Source organism: Phaseolus vulgaris, chromosome 4, assembly GCF_051622355.1.
Source record: "Phaseolus vulgaris cultivar YP4 chromosome 4, ASM5162235v1, whole genome shotgun sequence".
Lineage (NCBI taxonomy): Eukaryota > Viridiplantae > Streptophyta > Magnoliopsida > Fabales > Fabaceae > Phaseolus > Phaseolus vulgaris.
Genome location: NC_143501.1, coordinates 2,362,730 through 2,378,121, shown reverse-complemented (window position 1 = coordinate 2,378,121; position 15,392 = coordinate 2,362,730). Strand labels below are relative to the sequence as shown.

At 37.4% G+C, this 15,392-nt stretch overlaps 1 pseudogene across 1 annotated transcript in view; it reads left to right on the top strand.

The window, feature by feature from the left end:
• The window catches only part of LOC137836723 (putative phospholipid-transporting ATPase 8), a 90,723-nt pseudogene that overhangs the window by 69,073 nt on the left and 6,258 nt on the right, over positions 1-15,392 (top strand). Inside the window, exons 5-9 of the transcript XR_016520484.1 lie at positions 7,082-7,777; positions 13,467-13,577; positions 13,668-13,904; positions 14,245-14,658; positions 14,786-14,914. The product of XR_016520484.1 is annotated as a putative phospholipid-transporting ATPase 8 (transcript). The remainder of the gene's footprint in view (positions 1-7,081; positions 7,778-13,466; positions 13,578-13,667; positions 13,905-14,244; positions 14,659-14,785; positions 14,915-15,392) is intronic.

Genomic DNA, 15,392 nt, shown 5'->3' with positions numbered 1-15,392 from the left:
ACGGATGAGTATTCACCCACGAAAAAAATCAAACAGTTTCACAAAGAACCGAACCTTCTTTTCAGCCATGTCAGTGATGAATAAAAAATTTATTGCCAATCTTGTGGGACGAATCTGGGGCTCAAATCTCAGCCAAAACTCAGTAGACACAGTGACAAACGTCTGATAAAAATTTCAGACCATATGACCTGGGGAGTATGGCGTAGTAAATCCCAGACAGAAAGTGAACAAAACTGGTATTCCGAAAACAGAGCGTCCTGGCTTTTCTCCCCCGTATCTTCTTTTTGTGATTTGTTTATGGATGTGGCTCCTTACCTGGGTGCAAACAACATATGAAATTACCTGTGTGAATTTATTTAGCGCAATACGGACCCAAACTAAAATTTCGGAAAGTAGGACGAAATTTCACGAGTTTTGGTAGAGGATAACCTTGGTTTACCCAAAATTTCTGAAAAATTCTCCTAGAATAGTTTTTTCCTGAAATTCCACGTAAGAATCTCCACTGAATTTGGGAGAAAACGCAGCAAATTTTAGGTGAAACAGATGAGTATTCACCTACTAAAAAAATCAAACAGTTTCACACACAAACGAACCTTCCTTTCAGCTCTGGCAGTGATGAATAAAAAATTTATTGCCAATCTTGTGGGACGAATCTGGGGCTCAAATCTCAACGAAAACTCAGTAGACATAGTGACGAACGTCTGGTAAAAAGTTTAGACCAGAATACCAGGGGAGTAGAGCGTAGTAAGTCCCACATCCAGAGTCAACAAAATTGGTTTTCCAGAAAGAGAGCGTCCTGGCTTTTCTTTCCCGTATCTTCCTTTTGTGATTTTTTTATGGGCGTGCCTCCTTACCTGGGTGCAAACAACATATAAAAGTACCTGTGTGAATTTTTTAAGCGCAATACGGACCCAGACTAAAAGTTCGGAAAGTAGGTAAAAATTTCACGAGTTTTGGTGGAGGATAGCCTTGGTTTGCCCAAAATTTATGAAAAATTATTCCGGAATAGTTTTTTCCTGAAATTCCACGTAAGAATCTCCACTGAATTTGGGACAAAACGCGACAAATTTCAGATCAAACGGATGAGTAGTCACCCACGAAAAAAATCAAACAGTTTCACACACAAACGAACCTTCCTTTCAGCCCTGGCAGTGACGAATAAAAAATTTATTGCCAATCAATTGGGACAAATCTGGGGCTCAAATCTCAGCCAAAACTCAATAGACTCAGTGACGAACGTTTGGTAAAAATTTCAAACCAGAGTACCTTGGGAATAGGGCATAGTGAGTACTAGACCGAGAGTGAACAAAACTGGTTTTCCGAAAACAGAGGGTCCTAGCTTTTCTCACCCGTATCTTCTTTTTGTGATTTGTTTATGGAAGTGCCTCCTTACCTGGGTACAAACAACATATGAAAGTACCTGTCTGAAATTTTTCAACTCAATACGGACCCAGACTAAAATTTCGGAAAGTAGAGCGAAATTTCACGAGTTTTGGTAGAGGATAGCCTTGGTTTGCCGAAATTTTTTGAAACATTCCCCCAAAATAGTTTTTTCCTGAATTTCCATGTAAGAACCTCCAACAAATTCGGGACAAAACGCGACAAATTTCAGGTAAAACGGATGAGTACTCACCCACGAAAAAAATCAAACAGTTTCACACACAAATGAACCTTCCTTTCATCTCTGGCAGTGACGAATAAAAAATTTATTGCCAATCTTTTGGGACGAATCTGGGGCTCAAATCTCAGCCAAAACTCAATAGACTCAGTGAAGAACGTCTGGTAAAAATTCCATACCAAAGTACCTTGGGAATAGGGCGTAGGAAGTGCCAGACCGAGAGTGAACAAAACTTGTTTTCCGAAAACATAGCGTCCTGGCTTTTCTCCCCCGTATCTTCTTTTTGTGATTTGTTTATGGACGTGCCTCCTTACCTGGGTGCAAACAACATATGAAAGTACCTGTGTGAATTTTTTCAGTGCAATATGGACCCAGACTAAAATTTCGGAAAGTAGGGCGAAATTTCACGAGTTTTGGTAGAGGATAGCCTTGGTTTGCCCAAAATTTCTGACAAATTCACCCGTAATTGTTTTTTCTTGAAATTCCACGTAAGAATCTCCACTAAATTTTGGACAAAACACGACAAATTTTAGGTCAAACAGATGAGTATTCACCCACGAAAAAAATCAAACAGTTTCATGCACAAAAGAACCTTCCTTTCAGCTCTGGCAGTGATGAATAAAAAATTTAATGCCAATCTTGTGGAACGAATCTGGGGCTCAAATCTCAGCCAAAACTCAGTACACACAGTGACAAACGTCTGGTAAAAATTTCAGACCAGAATACCCGGGGAGTAGGGCGTCGTAAGTCCCAGACCGTGAGTGAACAAAACTGGTGTTCCGAAAACAGAGAGTCCTGGCTTTTCTCCCACGTATCTTCTTTTTGTGATTTGTTTATGGACGTGCCTCCTTACCTGGGTGCAAACAACATAGGAAAGTACCTGTTTGAATTTTTTCAGAGCAATACGTTCCCAGACTAAAATTTCAGAAAGTAGGGTGAAATTTCACGAGTTTTGGTAGAGGATAGCCTTGGTTTGTCCAAAATTTCTGAAAAAGTTTCCTGAAATAGTTTTTTTCCTGAAATTCCAAGTAAGAATCTCCATTGAATTTGGGACAAAACGCGACAAATTTCAGGTCAAACAGATAAGTATTCACCCACGAAAAAAATTAAACAGTTTCATACACAAACGAACCTTCATTTCAAGCCTGGCACTGATGAATAAAAAATTTATTGCCAATCTTGTGGGACGAATCTGGGGCTCCAATCTCATCCAAAACTCAGTAGACACGGTGACGAACGTCTGCTAAAAATTTTATACCATAATACCCGGGGAGTAGGGCGTAGTAAGTCCCAGACCGAGAGTGAACATAACTTGTTTTCCGAAAATAGAGCGTCTTGGCTTTTCTCTCCAGTATCTTCTTTTTGTGATTTGTTTATGGACTTGCCTCCTTACCTGGGTGCAAACATCATATGAAAGTACCTGTGTGTATTTTTTCAGCGCAATACAGACTAGGACTAAAATTGCATACAGTAGGGGGAAATTTCACAAGTTTTGGTAGAGATTTGCCCAAAATTTCTAAAAAATTCTCCCGAAATAGTTTTTTCTTGAAATTACACGTAAGAATATCCACTGAATTTGGGACAAAATGCGACAAATTTCAGGTCAAACGAATGAGTATTCACCCACGAAAAATATCAAACAGTTTCACACACAAACGAACCTTCCTTTCAGCCCTGACAGTGATGAATAAAAAATTTATTGCCAATCTTGTTGGACGAATCTAGGGCTCAAATCTAAGCCAAAACTCACTAGACACAGTGACGAACGTCTGGTTAAAATTTCAGACCAGAATACCTGGGGAGTAGGGCGTAGTAAGTCCCAGACCGAGAGTGAACAAAACTGGTTTCCGGAAAATAGAGCGTCTTGGCTTTTCTTCCCCTATCTTCTTTTTGTTATTTGTTTATGGACGTGCTTCCTTACCTGGGTGCAAACAACATATGAAAGTACCTGTGTGAATTTTTTCAGCGCAATATGGACCCATACTAAAATTTCAGAATGTAGGGCGAAATTTCACGAGTTTTAGTAGAGGGATAGCCTTTGGTTTGCCCAAAATTTTTGAAAAATTCTCCGGGAATAATTTTTTCCTCAAATTCCACGTAAGAATCTCCACTGAAATTGGGATAAAACACGACAAATTTCAGGTCAAACGGATGAGTATTCACCCACACAAAAAATCAAACAGTTTCACACACAAACGAACCTTCCTTTAAGCCCTAACAATGATGAATAAAAAATTTATTGCCAATCTTGTGGGACGAATCTGGGGCTCAAATCTCAGCCAAAACTCAGTGGAAACAGGGAAGAACGTCTAGTAAAAATTTCATTCCAGAATACCCGGGGAGTAGGGCGTAGTAAGTCCTAGACCGTGATTGAACAAAACTTATTTTTCGAAAATAGAGCGTCTTGGCTATTTTCCCCCGTATCTTTTTTTTTATGATTTGTTTATGGACGTGCCTCCTTACCTGGATGCAAACAACATATGAAAGTACCTGTGTGATTTTTTTCAGTACAATACGCTCCCGGACTAAAATTTCGGAAAGTAGGGCGAAATTTCACGAGTTTTGGTAGAGGATAGCCTTTGGTTTGCCCAAAATTTCTTAAAAATTCTCCGGGAATAGTTTTTTCCTGAAAAATCCAATTCAGAATCTCCACTGAATTTGGGACAAAACGCGACAAATTTCAGGTCACACGGATGAGTATTCAACCACGAAAAAAATCAAACAGTTTCACACACAAACAAACCTTCCTTTCAGCCCTGGCAGTGATGAATAAAAAATTTATTGCCAATCTTGTGGGACGAATCTGGGTCTCAAATCTCAGCCAAAACTCAGTAGACACAGTGCTGAACGTCTGGTAAAAATTTCAGACCAGAATACCCGGGGAGTAGGGCGTCGTAAGTCCCAGACCGTGAGTGAACAAAACTGGTGTTCCGAAAACAGAGAGTCCTGGCTTTTCTCCCCCGTATCTTCTTTTTGTGATTTTTTTATGGACGTGCCTCCTTACCTGAGTGCAAGCAACATATGAAAGTACCTGTGTGAATTTTTTTCAGCGCAGTACGAACCCATACTAAAATTTCAGAAAGTAGGACGAAATTTCACGAGTTTTGGTAGAGGATAGCCTTGGTTTGTCCAAAATTTCTGAAAAATTCTCCCGGAATATTTTTTCCTGAAATTCCACGCAAGAATCTCCACTGAATTTGGGACAAAACGCGACAAATTTCAGGTCAAACGAATGAGTATTCACCCACGAAAAAATCAAACAGTTTCACACACAAACGAACCTTCCTTTTAGCCCTGGCAGTGATGAATAAAAAATTTATTGCCATCTTTGTGGGACGAATCTGGGGCCGAAATCTCAGCCAAAACTCATTAGACACAGTGACGAACGTTTGATAAAAATTTCATACTAGAATACCCGGGGAGTAAGGCGTAGTAAGTCCCAAACCGAGAGTGAACAAAACTGATTTTCCGAAAATAGAGCGTTCTGGCTTTTCTCCCCCGTATCTTCTTTTTGTGATTTGTTGATGGACGTGCCTCCTTACTTGGGTGTAAACAACATATGAAAGTACCTGTGTGAATTTTTTCAGCGCAATACGAAACCAGACTAAAATTTCGGAAAGTAGGGCGAAATTTCACGAGTTTTGGTTGAGAATAGCCTTGGTTTGCCCAAAATTTCTGAAAAATTCTCCTGGAATAGTTTTTTCCTGAAATTCCATGTAAGAATCTCCACTGAATTTGGGACAAAACGCGACAAATTTCAAGTCAAACGGATGAGTATTCACCCACACAAAAAATCAAACAGTTTCACACACAAACGAACCTTCCTTTCAGCCCTGGTAGTGATGAATAAAAAATTTATTGACAATCTTGTGAGACGAACCTGGAGCTCAAATCTTAGCCAAAACTCAGTAGACACAGTGACGAACGTCTGGTAAAAATTTCATACCAGAATACCCGGGGAGTAAGGCGTAGTAAGTCCTAGACCGAGAGTGAACAAAATTGGTTTTCCAAAAATAGAGCGTCCTGGCTTTTCGCCCCCGTATCTTCTTTTTGTGATTTTTTTATGGACGTGCCTCCTTACCTGGGTGCAAACAACATATGAAAGTACCTGTGTGAATTTTTTCAGTGCAATACGGACCTAAACTAAAATTTCGGAAAGTAGGGCGAAATTTCACGAGTTTTGCCCAAAATTTCTGAAAAATTCTCCTGTAATAGTTTTTTCCTGAAATTCCACGTAAGAATCTCAACTGAATTTGGGACAAAACGCAACAAATTTCAGGTCAAACGGATGAGTAACATATAAACCAAATACAAAAATTTTGTCATGAGATTCAAATATTAACATTATTTTCAGTTTAAAAGCAACATTTTATATCTAACTGATAAGAAAATTATTATTTTTATTTAAATAATATATTAAAATTAGAAATACTCAAAAACACTCCTAAAATTTATTCCAGTGATCAATATTTAGGTGTATATTTTTTCCACAAGTTGAAGCCAGAGTTAGAATACTTGATTTCGTGGAAAACAAAAAAAAAAGTACTATTTTGCGCTCTTCGTCCGAAACCGAATATCGAGCTCTTGTTACTACTGCATAGTAAAATCCAATGGCTCATTTTTCTTCTACAAGATCTTCATATCAATATTCAACAAAATGTCCATTTGTTCTGCGACAATCAAGTTGTCGGACACATTGCTTCAAATCTTATATTTCTCAAACGCATGAAACATATTGAAAAAGATTGTCACGTCGTTACAGAAAAACTACAATCTGAATTATTTCATCTTCTCCCTTTCAAGAGTTCTGAGCAACATGCTGACATTTTCACCAAGGTCCTTATCAATCCATATTCGGTAAATGGTTTCCAAGCTTGGGTTGAAAAATTATCAACCTCCAGCTTGAGGAAGGCTATTGGGCTTCATTATTTTTTGTAGTTTATTTTCTATTGGGCTTGGTTTTGTTTTTCCTAATGGGCCTTCTTACTTAGGTTCCTTTCTTTTACAAATAGCAATCTGTTGTTTTCTGTGCAGAAAATGAATAACAAAGTAAGAAATTGTTCATCTTTTCTCTGTTCTTGCTCTTTTCGTTTGTTCCTCTGTATGAGCATTTTGGTCTTCTGCTATCTTATGTGCACCATGGAAACTCAATACTCCACATGATATTCGTCAACATAGTAACTTCTTCTTTAAATTTGAATACATATGTCAAATACAAAATATTTTATGGCCAAATTAATACCTAATTACTACCAACCTGAAAACATAATACTAAATCGGTATTAAGTCCCACTGTAGAGTTAGTCAATGAAACAATATTAGAAAAGAAAAAAGATTGTGTCAATTTTGAAATGAAAGTAAAACCAATTTGAGATCTTTCAAAACAATAAAATAAAATTATGTCGAGACTATGAATCTTGACGGAGAAACTAATCTGAAATTAAAGCATGCTTTGGAGGTGACAACACTGATTTTATCTATGGCATTGTTGTCTTTACTGGCCATGATACGAAAAGTATGCAGAATTCCACTGATCCTCCGTCCAAGAGAAGCAAAATTGAGAGGAAAATGGATAAGATAATCTACATCCTCTTCAGTACCTTGGTTTTGATATCCTTTATTGGTTTTGTCTTTTTTGGTATTGAGACCAAAAAGGATATTAGTGGTGGAAGTTATAGAAGATGGTATCTTCGTCCAGACAATGCAACGGTGTTCTATGATCCGAGAAGGGCAACACTTGCTGCTGTTCTTCATTTCTTGACTTCCATTATGTTGTATGGATATCTAATTCCAATATCACTTTATGTGTCCATAGAAATTGTGAAAGTTCTGCAGAGCATTTTCATTAACCAAGACCAACAAATGTATTATGAAGAATCAGATAGGCCAGCTCTTGCACGCACGTCTAATTTGAATGAGGAACTTGGTCAGGTTGATACCATATTGAGTGATAAAATTCTTTCGAGTTTTAGCTATTTGTCACACAGCTATTCCAGATGAAGATAATGAATCTGGAGAAATTTCCTATGAAGCCGAATCACCAGATGAAGCAGCTTTTGTCACAGCTGCAAGGGAGCTTGGTTTTGAGTTTTTTGCAAGGACACAATCAAGCATATCATTGCACGAATTGCATTATGAAAGTGGAAAAAAGGTTGACAGGTTGGCTAACTCCTTTTACCATGTTCCCTTTTCTAATATGTTCCCCACAATGTTGGTGGCCAAATTTGTCATCTCAGATGAGATCATATAACTTCTATTTAATAGAGTAGTTCAGCTTCTATTGTCAACAAAGTTTTATCTGGCTTCTCACTAAAACAAAATTATAATAGGATTTTCAAAGCTTTGGTTTGCCCTTCCTTTTACATCTTCATATATCTATTCAACTAGTTTCATTGTATATAAGACCCATAAAAGAAAAAAGTTCAATTATGGATTTTTTGGATGGTATAAATTATAGTTATAGGGAAATTTTCCTTTCTGCAAAATCATATGTAAAGGGAAAGACTCTCAGAAAGTGTCTGGGCTCTTAAATCTGGTTTTAGGATGAAAGATTGAGGAGAAGAATTAAAGCCTTTCATGTTTGGAAGAATATTGGCTGAAAAAGGAGAATAGTAAAGGTCGTAAGATTCAATATCTTGAAAAAGAGAAGCAAAATAAGTGTAAACAAAATTTACTAACTACAAGAAAATCATCTTTACCACAGGGGCCGTCTAACTCAATTAGTTTAGTGTGTGTGAGTTGTTGAAAACCTCCTAGTACCTATATTCAGTTCTGTTAGATATTATTAGATATAATTAGATATTATTTAATATTATGAGATATTATAGATATTGTTAGATATCTCATATTTATGTAATGGGCTTAGCCCATATGTTTCTTTTTCCTATATAAACATAACCCTATGTGTTCAATATACACAAGGGATTTACCCTATTCTTTCTTTTCCTTTAATATGGTATCTAGAGCATAAGGTTAGAGTTTAGGGTTTAGGGTTCAATTTTTATTGGTGAATCCACTATTTACTGGAATTTTCCAGCCACCACCCCCACTGTCTTGCCGGACCTTCGCCGGACCTTCGCCGGACCTTCGCCGGACCTTCACCGGAACTTCGCCGGACCTTCGCCGGAGACGCCGCCGGAATCTCGCCGGAATCGCTGTCGGAGCCTTCATCTTTGTTGCTCCCGCCCATTAACCGGTGACTGGATTTGTCCTTATCTTTTATGGCTTCTTCCGCTTCCGCTGCCACTATGGCTTCTTCTTCAGTCATTATGCTGGATTCATCTATTTATACTAATTACGTCAATGTTCATCTTTCCATTGACAAATTGGATGGAACCAATTATGATACTTGGGCATCAGATATTAAATTATGGCTTAAGAGTCAAGGTTATGTTGATCATCTTACTCATCCTACTCTTGCTGAAAATGAGGTTGTTCGTTAGTCGAAAATTGATGCTCAATTATGCATTGTTATCAAATCGACCATTCACTCATCTTTAAAACAAATTTTTCGTACCTATGAAACATGTTCAAAAGTTTGGGAACAAGCAAAATTATTATACACCAATGATACTCAACGTCTTTATGGTGTGTGTCAAAATCTTCTCACAATTGTTGCTCCCAAACGTCTTGATGGTACAATGGCAGAATATCTAGGTAAACTTCATGCTCTTCTTCATGATTTTAATGAGTTATTACCTCCTGCCTCTACTCCTTCTCAAGAACTAGAACAAAGATCCAAGTTCTTCATGTTATTGGGTTTACATGGTCTTCCTGATGATTATTCTCACGTTCGTGATCAAATTTTGGGATCTCCTATTGTGCCCAATTTTACTTCCACTTGTTCTACCCTTTTGCGCGTGCCAGGTAAACACACTGCTGATATAATGTCTCATGTTGATGACTCTTCTGCTTTAGTATCTCAGCATAATGATCGTACTCGCCCTCACAAGCCGGGCAAAGGGCGCCACAAGTGTGACCATTGTGGCAAACTTGGCCACAAAATTGACAGATGTTATGCCTTACATGGTCGTCCTCCTAGATCTGTTGCGGTTGCTCAAATTGCCCCTGTGCAACCTTCTACCATGGACCATACTTCAATTGATACCCCAAGCCAGCCTGCTATTTTCAATGAATTTCTTAAATGGTATGAGGATCGTCAGAACCCTAGTTCCACGGCTTCTGTTGCACATTCAGGTACATCTTTTGTTGGCCTCACTCACTCCACTTCCCATGGCCCTTGGGTTCTAGATTCAGGTGCCACTGATCACATTACTGGTAATAAATCTTTTTTCTCTTCCCTATCTACTACGGGTTATTTACCTTCAGTTACCATGGCCAATGGATATAGGGTACCATCACATGGTGTTGGTACTATTAATCTTTTTTCATCTTTATCTATTGATAATGTTCTTTATGTCCCTGGGTCTCCATTTAACTTATTATCCATTAGTCGTCTCACTCGTTCCCTTGATTGTGTTATTTCTTTTACCAAAGATTCTGTTACTTTACAGGACCGGAGTTCGGGACGGATGATTGGCACCGGATGTGAGTCTCATGGACTTTATCAACTACAGATCTCTACACATGTTGGCGCAATTATGGATTCTCCATCTCTCATTCATGCTCGGTTGGGTCATCCTAGTCTTGCCAAGATGCAACAGCTTGTTCCAAGTTTGTCTAATGTGTCTACTTTATCGTGTGAGTCGTGTCAGTTAGGGAAACACATTCGTAGTTCTTTTCCTCGTAGTGTCTCACAACGTGCTTCATCTCCTTTTGCCTTAGTTCACTCTGACATTTGGGGACCAAGTCGTATTAAGTCTAATTTAGGATTTCAGTATTTTGTTACTTTTATTGATGATTATTCAAGATGTACTTGGGTATTTTTAATGAAAAACCGTTCTGAGTTGTTTTCTATATTTCAAATATTTTACAATGAAATTAAAAATCAATTTGGAATTTCCATCCGAATTTTGCGCAGTGATAATGGACGTGAGTATCTTTCTCATTCTTTTAAAAATTTTATGGCTTCTCATGGTATTCTTCATCAAACTTCATGTGCTTATACACCTCAACAAAATGGGGTAGTTGAGCGCAAGAATAGACATCTTGTTGAAACAACTCGTACTATTTTAATCCATGGTGATGTTCCTCAGCGTTTTTGGGGTGATGCTGTTCTTAGTGCATGTTATCTCATTAATCGCATGCCATCTTCAGTTTTAGATAACAAAATTCCTCATTCTATTTTATTTCCACATGACCCTCTCCACTCTTTACCTCCCAAAGTTTTTGGGTCCACATGTTTTGTTCATAATTTTAGTCCTGGTCTTGATAAATTATCTCCTAAGTCACACAAATGTGTCTTTTTAGGGTTCACTAGATCACAAAAAGGATATAAATGTTTCTCACCGTCTTTAAACCGTTATTTTATTTCAGCAGATGTCACCTTCAGTGAATCTTCCCTTTACTTTAAGTCTTGTCCTTCTCCTTCAATTTCTTCATCTAATCAAGTTAATATTCCTCTTGTTGTGCCTAGTGCACCTAACAATTCACCACCGGCGCCAACTCTTCAGGTGTATAGTCGTCGTCAACTGTCTCATCGTCCATCAGCAGACTCTATTATGGTGCCAACACCTTATCCCCCTCCGGCTCCTATAGTTGAACCTCCGACTGTTGAACCTGATCTTCCTATTGCTATCCGTAAAGGTATACATTCTACTCGTAATCCCTCTCCACATTATACTGCTTTGAGTTACCATAGACTATCTCAACCCTTTTATACCTGCCTTTCGTCTATTTCTTCTGTATCCATTCCAAAATCTGTAGGTGATGCCTTAGCCCATCCTGGTTGGCGTCAGGCCATGCTTGATGAAATGAATGCGCTTCAGAATAATGGAACTTGGGAACTTGTTCCTTTACCATCTAGGAAATCTGTTGTTGGTTGCAGGTGGATTTTTGCTATCAAAGTTGGTCCTGATGGTACTATTGATCGTCTCAAAGCTCGTCTTGTGGCTAAGGGTTATACCCAAATTTTTGGTTTAGACTATGGTGATACTTTTTCTCCAGTAGCAAAGATGGCCTCTGTTCGCTTATTCATAGCTATGGCTGCTCTTCAACAATGGCCTCTTTATCAATTGGATGTTAAAAATGCTTTTCTTAATGGGGATTTGCAGGAAGAAATTTATATGGAGCAACCTCCCGGTTTTGTTGCTCAGGGGGAGTCTTCTGGATTGGTATGTCGTCTTCGCAAATCCTTATATGGCCTCAAGCAGTCTCCTAGGGCTTGGTTTGGAAAATTTAGCAATGTTGTTCAACAATTTGGTATGACTCGCAGTGAAGGCGATCATTCAGTTTTTTATCGTCACTCGAGTGCTGGGTGTATCTATCTTGTAGTATATGTTGATGACATTGTTCTTACAGGCAGTGATCACCATGGCATCTCACAAGTAAAACAACACCTTTGTCAACACTTTCAGACCAAAGATCTTGGCAAACTCAGATATTTCTTGGGGATTGAGGTAGCACAATCCAATACTGGTATTGTTATCTCTCAAAGAAAATACGCATTAGATATTTTGGAGGAAATTGGGTTGATGAATTTGAAATCTGTTGATACTCCCATGGATCCCAACGTCAAGCTTCTACCCAATCAGGGGGAGCCTCTTTCAGATCCTGAGAAGTACAGGAGATTAGTTGGAAGATTGAACTATCTCACTGTTACTCGTCCTGATATTTCCTTTGCAGTCAGTGTGGTGAGTCAATTTCTTAATTCTCCATGTGAAGATCATTGGAATGCAGTCATTCGTATAGTGAAGTACATTAAAGGCTCTCCTGGAAAAGGTTTGTTATATGGTCATAATAACCATACTAAAGTCGTTTGTTATTCAGATGCTGATTGGGCAGGATCTCCATCTGATAGAAGGTCAACTTCTGGATATTGTGTCTCCATTGGTGATAACTTGATCTCTTGGAAGAGCAAGAAACAAAGTGTTGTGGCAAGATCTAGTGCAGAAGCAGAATATAGAGCTATGGCCTTGGCTACTTGTGAGCTTATTTGGCTTAAACAGTTACTTAAAGAATTGCAATTTGGAGAGGTTACTCAAATGACACTGATATGTGATAATCAGGCTGCTCTTCATATTAGCTCAAATCCAGTTTTTCATGAAAGGACAAAACATATTGAGATTGATTGTCATTTCATTCGAGAAAAGATTATATCAGGAGATATCAAGACTGAGTTTGCTAATTCAAATAATCAATTAGCAGATATTTTTACTAAACCCTTACGAGGACCTAGGATTGATTACATTTGTAACAAGCTGGGTACATATGATCTATATGAACCAGCTTGAGGGGGAGTGTTAGATATTATTAGATATAATTAGATATTATTTAATATTATGAGATATTATAGATATTGTTAGATATCTCATATTTATGTAATGGGCTTAGCCCATATGTTTCTTTTTCCTATATAAACATAACCCTATGTGTTCAATATACACAAGGGATTTACCCTATTCTTTCTTTTCCTTTAATAAGTTCCAATGAATAAAAGAATCATTATTAACTCTTAATAAGAGAAAATTCTACTTGAAATTTAATAAATGTTTTGGTTCATGTGGTGCCAATGAGTGGTATATATTTATAGTTTGTATTCTTTGTCTTTATTTCTGATAAACTCTATCAATAGGTCTGAACCTGTTTGATATATTTGGTCGATGCAGAGAGAGTGATTTAAGAAGCTTTGAACAAGTCTTTACATAGCATATTATAATTTAGACGCATTTTCATTTGTTTTAAATTTGTGTTTAATTTACTGTTCATTGGGTTAATTTTTGACTAGCAGAGTGTATCAGCTTCCACATTTGTTAGAGTTCAGCAGTTCCCGCAAAAGAATGTCAGTGATAGTGAGGAATGAGGAAAATCAATTATTGCTCCTATGCAAGGGTGCAGACAGGTTTCAATTAATATCCCATGCTTTTTGAATGATGGAGTTGTTATTAGCATGTAGTAACGTCAAATTGTGTATTTCCCTGCATATATTCAGTGTAATGTTTGAAAGGCTCTCACAGCATGGAAGACAGTTTGAGGTTGAAACCAGAGATCATATCAAAAGGTACGCCAAGACTGGTTTAAGAACCCTTGTGAACTTGATGAAGAAGAATAAAAGTTATGGGACGAGGAGTTTTCAAAGGTCAAAACTTCTGTAACAGAAGACCAAGATGCACTGGTGGATGCAGCTGCTGACAAGATGGAAAGAGATTTGATACTTCTTGGTGTAAGTGTAAACTTTTAAATCTTCCTACTCCTAATCATGTAAGTCTTTGCATTTATTATTTTTAGAATTTGGGTTAAGGGCCGAACTCAATCTCAGAAAATCAAATTGTAAAGTGATATTTGTCTAAGTTTTATTTAAGTCATATTTCTAATTGATGTGAAATCAGAGTGAACTAGGGGTCACTTGAATGAAGACAACTTTACAACAATTATGTACCCAGTGAGAATAAAATAGAATTTCTGACAAAAAATGAACTTGGCTTCAGACATAGACCACTGAAACAGGGAAAAATGACAGTAAAAAAAAATCAGATATTAATACCTTTGTTCTTGATTAGTTAATAAAGCTTATTGACATGGAAATAGAGGTTCCTGAGTGTATTGAAAAGCTTGCACGGGCAAAAATCAAGTTATTATGGGTATTGACTGGAGACAAGATGGAAACTGCAGTCAACATAGGGTACATTAGCAAGGCTTGTTCTAGATTCTTTTTATGAGAAAGTTGTATAAATTTGAAGTTATTTTCTTAGGCTTCTCTTGAAAGCATTAAGAAGCAAATTGGAGAAGGAATCTCACAAATTAACTCTGCCAAAGAGAGTTCTAATGCAAATAAAGGAACGTCTTCTGGGTTTGGCTTGATAATCGATGGAAAGTCCTTGGATTATTCTCTTAACAAGAATTTGGAAAAGTCCTTCTTTGAGCTTGCCATTAATTGTGCTTCTGTCATATGTTGCCGATCTTCACCCAAACAAAAAGCTCGTGTGAGTACTATGGGTGTGCAATTTGAATTCCTGTCATATAAATAATATTATTTCCTTGAGTAGTTATGTATAATAATAGCTTTGGTTGTTAAAATATTATAATCATGTCAGCCAAAAAAATATGCAGGTTACAAGGTTGGTAATATTGGGAACTGGGAAGACAATAACATTATGTATTGGTGATGGGGCAAATGATGTTGGCATGCTTCAGGAGGCTGATATTGGAGTTGGCATTAGTGGTGCTGAAGGGATGCAGGTCTAAAGATACATTTTATTATTCTTATCTGGGCTGCTCTTTTACCTGTTCTTAAGAAAGATTATATTCTCCAAAACCATAATAAATGAAGAAACTGAAGAGTTTCTAATATAACTTAGGGAGTGTTAAAGAGCTTATAGGGACTTTATTTGAGCTTATGATAATAATTGATGATTCTTATAATTATAACCTCTTTAGCTTATTTCAATGAACTTCATACTGAAGCTTATAAAAATAAGTTGTTATTAGCCTATTCCAATCACTTCTATGTTCCTATTTATGACAAAGTTGAGTGAATGCTTCCATTGGAATGCCTAGTTATAGACAGTTTATGTTCATGCTTTCCAGTGGGATCTTAAAACATAAGTGCTAATTAAAGTATGTATGAAGACTTGGAAGAAGATATTGGGGCTGTTGCTGGGTCTAGCTAACTCCATTCATGTATATATATATATATATATATATATATATATATATA